Here is a 9,345-nt window from a genome sequence, read left to right as displayed (position 1 = left end):
GAATATATAGGGCCTGAGAATTCCTTGGCAAGCGGCCATCGATTCTCACCTTCTCACGCTTGTGGCTACAACAGTTGGCACTCCATGTTCTTGCCTGTTCTTTGTAAATATTTCTTCCATCTGATTAGTAATTTAAAATCTCCCTGCCGTGTTTGTTGATCTCCACCTGTTTGTTGCTTTTCCTGTATTTAGAGGTTGAAAATGCTGTGTTGGTGCAAACTCAATAAAGCTTAACAAGACGTGTATCCATTGGAACTACCCAGATGGCAGAAGCTAGGCTGAGTGTCACGTGACTGACTGGTATGCTTGCACTGAAAGAAGGGAGGGACAGATTTCACTGAGTTTGTCTCCTCACTAAGGGAGCCATAAACAGTTAAACTCTAGTTATCCTAATTAGTTAACAATGGCTTCAATAAAAATGTCTTTTCATTTGCTGTTTGTCAACCCAGTGTATAATCCAATCCTCCCAAGTCTTAGAATAAGCTTGCTTACTGCTAGGAATGGCTTTGAAAAAATTTGATAAACAATGTATATCAGAGACAAGAAGGAAAACTACCTGTGGGTCTTGGATGTGAAATGGATGAACTTGGCCACGGGGAACCTGCACGGCTTGGAATCCACACTCTGAACCAAAACAGCAGAAATCACAATTTTTAGCCTCTTTGATTTTGTGAAAAATCCCTAGAACGGTTTATCAGTGTTCAGGCCACACTATAGGATGAATGAACTGCTAGCCTTGGCATAAGAGTAATCAGCCACAAGCAGACAGACAGACTTTACTTGACAGATGCAGACTCTTCAAAGCACAGCCATTTTGTTGGTTGTTGGTAAACCATATTCTCTAATATAATAAATAAATACAATTTCTGATTATATCTCACAACCTTTCTTTTTACCTCCTTTGCTTAAACCACCTCAAAACTAAAAGATGACCCCTGTCTTGTCTTCTTTAGCAGAATGGGTTGTTTGCAGCACAAATAAATATCCAACATGTCTCTTGGTCCCTTGAATTGTCACAGCTTTTGACATCTAATCAAGCTGCTTTTGCTTAAAGCTATGTGTTTATTTTACTATTGGATTCCCAACAAATGACACTGCCTAGAAGTCTCCACGCTGATTTAGAGGACAGCTTTACAAGTTCAGGGCCCAGCTTTTCAGTTCACATTCCTCTGGTTTAGTTTGTTTCTACTTCACTTGGGCCAATTGTTTCGATGAAAATGAATTCCAAACCTTCACCTCAGAGAAAACACCGGGTATCTTAAACTGAAGCATCTCAGCTCTGTCACTAGTATCTATGGCATCCCTTAGATCAAGATTGGTAGAAGAGATGTGAAAATGAAAGAAAAGGAGATGAGACTCACCCCAACTGTTGCAGATTTCCTTCCTGGGAACAGTAAAGGAAGCAATGTCACAGCTGAGACCACACACCTAGGCACAGTGGGGTTGAGGATTTTATGAGGCAGAAAAGGAAATTGTGTTGAGGTAGAAAATTCCATCTGTAGATCTGCTTCCTGTAGTCTCCGTACAGTAAATACTGGTGACATATGAATTAGTGGGTTGACTTTCTCCTCAGGGCTGCAGGCAGTTATCCTTGTCAACATGCTGACCCTCAGGGACTTTTCAAATCTTCCAGCATTCTTTGTTTTAGGTTCAGATCTTCACTCTCCCCCTTTTATCTTGGCTTTGTCCTGATTTCCTCTTCTCACTGCTAGCTCTTCTTTTGTTAGAGTTCATAACATCACCCACTTCTTAATTACAAACAAATACTTTAGCAAATTGAGCAAAGAAATTCTCTCCTCCTTGGCAATTCTGTTGAATGTCTGGTCTTTCTCTCATTTCTCTTCATACTTAATTTTTTTCCAGACACTATAGAACTCTGTGACCATACTATATGGATCAATAAACCAACTTAACTTTGTAAAATCTTTGTTCTTGAAAACTCCTATTACTTCAGGGTACCATAGACTGGGTTTTGTTCTTTACCCAAATGAAAACCTCCTCCAAAAGAAGCAACAATGACAATCAACACCAGTGTCATGACATCAACCTCCACCTACACCCTTACTGCAAGTTGGATCTTTTTCTGTCTTAAATTCTACCCGACTATAACCTCTCCTGCCCCTCTTCCCTGTACCTATGTCCTTCCCCCTCTGTCCTCTTGTCTTTCAACAGTTCAGTTTCACCCTTGGCTCTCCTTTCCTCTCATCCTACCTATGCTTCAGTCTTCCACTCTCACGTTTCATTTTTGGCATTCCTGTTCATATACTAAGGATTACTGTATCTCTGCTCTTGTTTTTCTGGAAAAACACATCTATACAACTGCCCACTGAACATTAGATTATCTGCATTTTTGGGGGGCTTGTTAGTCTACCCTCATTGATTCTCAAGTTATAATATTTACTAGAATCTGTCTAAACACAATTTGTATAACACCTATTTCTTTTTCTATGTATTTCCACTTTCTCTCAATCCCCAAACCTGCCTTTGGCCTTCTATACCCCAATTTAGAGATGAATATTAACCACCTACTCATCTCTTGGGCCAGAAAGAGAGCCATCCTAAAAACTGCTTCTTTTGTGACATCTCGTTGACATACCCTTTCCATTATTCTGTCTATAGGTCTTTAGTTGTTTCAGGCTCCCTTTTGTTTTCAATGACTGTTCATTGGCTGGTAATGTTATTTTGGAACCTCAAGTGGGTGGAGCCCAGTTGGCAGAAGTAAATCACAAGCAGTGGGCCTTGAAACGCTTTTTCCTAGCCCTTGTTGTGATCTACTCTCCCTGCTTCCATGTGTACTTTGAGATGAAAGTCTCTTCCACACAGTCCTACCATTATGATCTTTACCCCGCTTGCCTGCCATGACAGACAAAGTCTTTATTACAAGAAACCTTTCTTCATTTAAGCAGTGTCAGTTGCTTCTTTTGTTTGTTTTAGTTTTTGAAGCTGGATTTCATGTATTCTGGGATGGCCTCAAACTCATTATGCAGCACTCAGAACAACTTTGAACTTCTAATCCTCCTGACTACGCCTCCCGAGGGCTCAAAGTTGATATTTTGAACATTTGCAAGAAGTACTATGCCAGTTGTTCTACTTCTCTAGCTCCTTAAGTTCCATGTAAGCTGTTTTTAAAAAACCTAAATTTTGGTCATATTTTCTTCTAATTGTGTTACTGCTGCAGACCTATGTTTCTATCATATGCCATTACTTCTGTAATTAAAAAATTTTGTCACTGATTTGGTCAAGACTAAGTTCATAAAGACAACAAGGGAAGACTTTAAATATTTGCACTATCTTCTTACTTTGGGTCTTGATGGTCTACTGATACTCAAACTACATCAGCTGAATGTAACCCATTTCTTATCTGTGTGGTGTTTCTACCATGAAACTTCCTCCTTCTATGCAAGGAAAACTCCTGGTGACCTTTCCATGTTCCTCCTAAGTTACGTCTTTTGAGGGGCTTACGTTTGCTGTTAAAACTCTATGTAGCCCTCCTTGCAATATATTCTATCACTATAAATATCTCTTTTGGGTGTGGACGGTTAGTTTCTTGGGAATGTGAATTGAAGTTTGTTTGTCAGTCATAGAATTTCAAATGATGCAGATTGCTCAATTAATATTTGTGAACTATACAGGTGCATAAAAGTTATAAACATCAGGTGAGCATAGTCCCTCTCATCCTTTAAAATGTCAGCTTTGGAATCATGCAATTCTTAAGGGAGCTGTATTCCTAATACTGAGTCACATATTCAAAATTTCGCCTTGTATACCCAGTGTCTCTACTTTCTAAGGCTCATTTATTTTATGTCGAGATGTAATCCTGATTTATTTTCCAATAATTGCATGTAGAAAAAATGTACAGGAAAACAAGTAAATTCCCCCAGAGAACAACAGAATCCTTTTAGAAATCAACAGACATCTAATTGAAAAAATTAGAATTTTCAAATGTGAGAGAGAAACTGCTTAGCTGAGCAATTTAATGCAGAGTAGGTCAACCTACTTCATCAAAAACTGTAAGGCCCAAGAAAGAGCAGCTCATCGACTACTATAGGGTTTGCCTACATCTCCTAAAGATTGGTCTAATACTGTCTTGGCTTAAAATTCTTTCTCCCTCCTTCCCATTAACAGAGCCTGATAATAAAAACTTTAGCCAGCATATTCAAATGGATAACTCATCAACACTATCATCTTCAACCCTAATTTTATAGCCAAGCTGTAGTAAAGATAGAGAATTTTAGTTGTTTCCCCCATCCTTGGGTAAGGGGAAGTCATTAGTCAAGGTAGGCTACAAACATCCTTCTTTTTCACAGAACAATGGAAGCATACATTTGCCCCAGAACGTTAATGTTTCTATCCCAACTCGGTGGAGAGGGACAAACTTGTTACTCTTTGGACATAGATTTAGGGAGGAGATGCTAGAAGGTAGCGGGTATTTTAGAATTTGTCAAGATAGCATTTTAGCACTTTGTGAAAAAAAAGCACAGAACACAACTTGGTCTAATAAACTCATGACTGCTGTCCCTAATGACTGAGCTTCAAAAGATCTTAACTAAGTGAGCCAATTATTACATCGCCATGCATTTTTTATTCCTTCCTGTTAAATCATGCATTTGGTGTTATATAGAAGCTTTATGCTTATTAAAAAATAACCAGTATGTATGAGCTTATGAAAGGAAACTTCACTCGGATTTTTTAAACAGCAAATGAAAACCTTCAAATCTTACTGGTGCCATATGGTATACTCAGAAACACTTGCGAAAGGAAAGTTAAACCTTGAATATATTAATGATTTTGCTGAAAGGGAAAAAAAAGCCCCCTTTCCATCTTTGCATTTGAAAAGACTTTTGAATCAGGCATGAGGGAACACATTTCTGTAGAAAAAAAACTGAATTCGGTAACATATATCTAATATTATGCTTATAAATAGTACATGGTTTTGAATAACACAAAGGCTTAGCATTCTGTCCTAAAACTGCTCTGGAGGCTTAAAAATATCTATGGCTTCTTTCTTTTTTTTTTATGATGTGGACCTATGGCTTATTTCTTCATTGTGTTTCATAAATTCTTCTACCTCACTTCTATGCAAAGGCCCAGCTAACCAAATGTACTGTGTATGTACTTATTTGACTCTAGAAGAATGGCGTTCCATTGCCTTCCCACTCAGTGGTTTTGCCTCCTCATAAAGTCTCTTATACACAATTTATACAAATTGTAAATCACCTATCAAGGTCCTGGTTGCTTTATTTTCTTTCTCTAAAATTGAAAATGTGAACCATTCTGAAAACCAAACAGAAAGCAAAAATATGTTACACTGGTGGAGAACTTATCCTTGTTGGATGGTCAACACTGAGCAGTGCTATCGTTCACTGAATCCAGAAGTGTTTTCATTTTATGTAGTCAATAATAACCTTTCAGACTCTTATATAGATACCATATCCATTGGTACATATACTGCCTTACTTTTTAAATGGCAGTAAGAACAGTTCACTTACAGGAACAGCATCATGTTATGCTATTAAAGCCTGTGGCAGGATCTTCTTCCCTGCCCTACTGTAAGTTATATGGATTTGCTGGACTATGGTAGATAGAATGAGACACTCCTTTGGCAACATCCAGAACTTTCTAGCTGATAATCCAGAATGGCATTGAGTAACATATTTAATTTGTATGTAAAAAAATTATTGTGAACAACCAGAAGAATCTAAGTACTTAGTTAATTTAGTTACTACTTAATAATCATGAGTTTCAGAATGGGTCTTTATAGTTTTAACAGATGAATAGTTTAATGCACCTAACAAAAGAATAAAGATCAATATATGATAAAATATGAAGTGCCAAATAAATTAGTATAGTAATTTGTATAAGTACAAAACAATTCTTAGTAACTGCACTGGTCATTTTGAAGGAACAAATTGGCATTAAAATCATCTAAACTGAGAATGTGATTTGTCATCTCCATCTCAGTATAAGCTGAAACTGGGTGTGGCTCTAAAAATAAAAGTTCTTGAATATTTTTCTACCTGGTGATTTGCAGAGTTTTCTCATGAGAGCAAAACCAGAGATTCCCTACAGGTAGATATGTCCCCTGTGGAAGATTTTTCCATTCCATTATTTGAAGTTTTGACTCCATTCTTAGCCTATGCCGCAAAAAATATTCAACCAAATAAATAACTATGAAGAAAATATGACCAAAAAACCCAGTATTTAGAGCAATAATACATTACCAATATCTAAAAGCTCTGAATTCGGTGGATAGACAGTAAGTTAGAAGTTCCATATGGGCAGAGACCCTGAGATATGCAAAGACCAAGGCTGCAGAGCTTGCCTCTCATCAAAGATTGCCCATGGTGTCATCCCACCTCCATGAATTATCAATCAGCAGGGAACATGCATCAAGAATAAGGGTTCTCATGCAAAGGACAGAGAGGTGAGAACTCCTAGAGAAAAAGACTGGGTAAGTCTTGAGGGTACAGTTAAACAAAGGAATAGGAAAACAAGCAAGCAGGACCCACCGAACATAGTATGAGAAAAAGCTATTGGACAGTATAGAATGATGGCATCTCGATTTTAGGGAAGGTACAGCTAACCATTGCTAAACAAATTCCCCAGTAACATGAAGTGCCCACTCTGCCTACAAAAAGGAAAACGCTCTTTACGAGACAGCTCATGATCACTTACATGTACAAAAATGGTACAACTGTTCAAAGTTCCATTTGTTTCTGATTTGAATGCACATTGAACATTCTGATGACTGTTCAATCGTATGTATCTTTGGTGGTAAATTTAAAGTCAACTAAAGTATATCAATGTCAATCTCTTGCATGTTAAAGAATCAGTCTACATGCAGAACGTTCAACCTTCTGGAATGTATGCACTGCCCCTCCTTCTCTCGTGGCTCAAAGGTCCTTGGGAAAGAGAAGGGGGTGGGAAGCTTTGAGGAGCCAGAGCTAGTGGATGACAATGAGGAAATGTGTCTTCTGAACACAACTTGGAAGCTGTATGTATGAGCACACGATTAACTGTTATAGCATGCAAAATACTTGTGTTAAGCCCAAGTTAGACCAAATCCCAGCATTGAAGGAAGAAATTGGCCATAAAATCTCACCCCTGGCAGAGGAGAGATTGGCATTTGTTAGCTACTGAGAGTTAAAGAATCTGTTTTTTCTTAAGAGTGTAGCTCCTGGAAAATCACCAATACTCCAGTGAAGACCACACTTCTGAGACTGTTCACTCAGCACAAATTGGTTTAGTGTGGGATGGAGGAACAAAGTTGGGTGGCGTAGGGAAGAATGGTGTATCTAGAAAAGAGTTGGAGGAGGGAGACTATGGTCAAAACATATGAAATCCTCATAGAACAAATGCAACTATAAGTTTTAATTAATTTATTTATTCACTTTATATCCCAATAGCCAACCATTTTCCTCCCAGTTCCCCTTCAATAAGTCCCCTTCTCTACTGAAAAGGGGAAAGGCCCCCTGGGTATCATCCCACCCTGGCACATCAAGTCTTTGCATGACTAGGAGCATCCTCTCCCACTGAAACCAGACAAGGCAGCACAATTGAACAAATGGGATCCACAGACAGACAACAGATTCGGGGACATCCCATGGCTCCAGTTGTTGAAGGACCACATGAAAACCAAGCTGCACCTCTGCTACTTACATGCAGGGGGTGAGGGGTTGGCAGGACTAGGTCCAGCCCATGCTCACTCTTTGGTTGGTGATTCAATCTTTAGGAGCCCTTATGGGCCCATGTTACTTAAGTCTGTTGTCTTTCTATGGAGGGTCCCTCAATCTTTCCCTCAAATCTTTCTCAAGACTCCCTGAGCTCCATCTAATATTTGGCTGTGGGTTTCTGCATCTGTTTGCATTGGCTCCTGGGTAGAGTCTCTCAGAGCATAGTTGTGTTAGGATCTATGTGCCAGCATAGCAGAGTATCATTAACAGTCTCGGGGATAAATTCTTGCCTGGAGGATAGGTCTGAATTTAGGATAGTCATTGGTTGGTCATTTCCTCTGTCTCTGCTCCACCTTTGTCTCTGCACATCTTGCAGGCAGGACACGTCTTGGGTTGAATGTTTTGTGAGTGGGTTATTGTCCTTCTCCCTAAACTGGGAATCCTACCTGGCTGTAAAAGGCAGCAACTTTGGACTCCATATCCCCCACTATTAATCTCAGCTAGATTCTTGCCTGGGGGATAGGTCTGAATTTGGAACAGTTACTATTAATCTCAGCTAGTTTCACCCCGATAGACTACTTGGGACTTACCCCACTCAGGTCTCTGGCACGTCCTAGAGATGCCCCCCTCCCCCACTGACTTCCATTCTGTCTCCCCTGTTCTCCTTATAATGATCCCTCATCTTCCCCCTTCCCCTCGCAATTCCCTCTTTCATCCAGATCCCTCCCTCCACCCATCTCTGACATCTACTTTATTTCCCCTTCTGAGAAAGAGTCAAATATCTTTCCTTGGGTTCTCCTTGTTATTTGGCGTCTTTGGATTTGTGGATTTGTTGTTATCCTGAACTTTATGGCTAATATCCACTTATAAGTGAGCACATACCATGCATGTCCTTTTGAGTGTAGGTTACTTCACGCAAGGTAATATTTTCTACTTCCATTTTATGAAATTCAAGATGTCCTTGTTTTCAGTAGCTGAATCATATTTCATTGTGTAAATGAACCTCATTTTCTTTATCTATTCCTTGGGTTGTTTCTAGTGAAAGCTGCTAAGATTATGGAACTGTCTTTATCCTTCAGCCTTAAGACACTGCTTTTGTCTTGTCACAAGCTGTAGAGTGTACTAGATGATTTTGGAAGTGATCAAAACCTCTCATTTTTCAGTCAGTTGTTAAAAAATATTTGCTTAAACACATTTAATGTATTTTCTAGTTTTCAGAATGTCTTATTATATTTCTAGGGTGAATAACCCTGAACTCTACCTTTTTCACTTGGTAGAGCAGTTCAAATGATTCCATGGCATCGTGTGCTCTTTGTGATTATGGATTTTTTAATGACTTCACAGCATTAAAATTTATGGCTTTGTCAAAGTTAACACCATTAAATTGGCTAAGTAAACTTCTCTCTTTTACAACTAAAATATCTTTCTGTTATCCATGTGCATGATATATTTTAGTTTGCTGTAATAAAAATATAGTATATCCTAAAAATATGTTTAGAATATAAAAATATATTCTACAATTTTGGGGTCAAAAGTTATAACTTGCATCTAATTTTAATTACTTTTTACAGTTTTACAAGCAATACATGAAACTCGGGAGAAAAAGCAATGGGAAAATATTTAATGGAATGGAACAGCTCTCCTTTGTTTTCTGTCTCATGTTCCCAGTTCT

Source organism: Rattus rattus, chromosome 5 (assembly GCF_011064425.1).
Source record: "Rattus rattus isolate New Zealand chromosome 5, Rrattus_CSIRO_v1, whole genome shotgun sequence".
NCBI classification, from domain to species: Eukaryota; Metazoa; Chordata; class Mammalia; order Rodentia; family Muridae; genus Rattus; species Rattus rattus.
Note: the sequence above shows the minus strand (reverse complement) of the source record.